This window comes from Caretta caretta, chromosome 2, assembly GCF_965140235.1.
Source record: "Caretta caretta isolate rCarCar2 chromosome 2, rCarCar1.hap1, whole genome shotgun sequence".
Classification (NCBI taxonomy): domain Eukaryota; kingdom Metazoa; phylum Chordata; order Testudines; family Cheloniidae; genus Caretta; species Caretta caretta.
In genome coordinates this window covers 251,102,455-251,104,121 of record NC_134207.1, presented here as the reverse complement: position 1 = coordinate 251,104,121, position 1,667 = coordinate 251,102,455, and positions in this window count along the sequence as shown.

Genomic DNA, 1,667 nt, shown 5'->3' with positions numbered 1-1,667 from the left:
TATTATGGTCTATGAGTTTAATGTGAAAACTTCTTAATAACATAATCATATTATCTGTTGTAAAACAGGTCACTAGATGGTGCAGTCATTGGGGAGTAAGTCTTGTAACTACTCCCCAATTTTAAATAAAATTGAATCATAGAAGATATGGGTTGGAAGAGATATATTGATTAACTCTGTGCCTTGTTCACCTGCATCTCTATCAGAAAAAGATCTTTTGATGTTTCCATTATAAACCTTGGTGGACTGACTGAAGGCCTAACTTCCTCAGTTATATTGGGTTTAAATATCACAGCATAATTTATGCTAATACTTTAACCTAATTGCCTAGTGCAATTTTATTGTGCTTGTTTTGCTGCCTTCTAGTTTTAAAATTTTGCCAGCTGTTTACTGTTTGAGATGTAATGAAACTCTTAAATTCAGATTTTACTATTAATAGAGAGCAAGTGGTAGTTTGAAAGCCATCAGTTCAGTATCAGGCTATCTTCCAAAAGAGAATACTTCAGTTAATACCTACTCTAATATCCATCCAGCTGTTTGAAGGTCCCTATAATTTTCTTTGCATAACAGCTCATCTCTTGTGGACTGGGTGAAGTCAGTTATTTATATGTTGTTCGTTTGCAATGTTATACCCATGTTGGTCCCACGATACTAGAGAGACAAGATGGTGAGCTAATATATTTTAATGGACCAACTTATGTTGTTCCAGTAAAGCTTTCAAGCTACACAGAACCCTTCTTCAGGTCTGAGAAGGGTACTCAGAGCTAAATACAAAGTAGAACAGACCAGGACTCACCAACTCAGTGTCATCAGACCCTGCCATAACAGATGCAAAACCAACAGACATCTCAGCTGCTACAATGATCAATACCACCCCCCCAATACACCTTTCAATATCCATGGGTCCTACACATGCCTATCACAACATGTAGTTTACCTTATCCAGTGCAGCAAATGCTCCAATGACAAGTATGTGGGTGAAACCAGACAATTACTATGCTCTCAAATGAATTCTCAGAAAAATAAGACAAAAACATCCTACCACTTGCTGAACACTTTTCACAAAACGATCACTCTTTATCTGACCTCTCAGTCCTTCTTGTCAAAGGAAACCTGCACAACACTTTGAAAAGATGAGCATAGGAGCTTAAATTCATAAATTTGCTAGACACAAAAAATCATGGTCTTAATATTAAGACACTGGATTTATGGTTTATTACAACAATCTGTAACCCCCAACTCCCTTTTTTGTCCTATCACTGCAAAGGTGTTAACTGGCGACTTCACCTGGAATGATCTCTCACAATATGTATTAATTATTTATGATAAACAATCTGTTCTATCTTGTGGTTAGCTGTGACACTGAAAAGAGCTCTGTGTAGCTCGAAAGCTTGTCTCTTTCACCAGCAGAAGCTGGTCCAATAAAAATATTACCTGACCCACCTTGTCTCGCTTATATTGGATAAAACCATAGTTTCATGATTGTTTTTGCCACCTGTAGTAAATTTCTTCATTGTTTTTGCCAAAAAACAAAGATTATTCTGATATCATTAGGCCACATCGATGGCTTAGTGATCTAAACATACGTTTGAAATACTCTCCTTGAAACCATAGGTTCATGCCCCCAGATGCCATACCAATGCATACACAATAAATCCCAGCGGGGT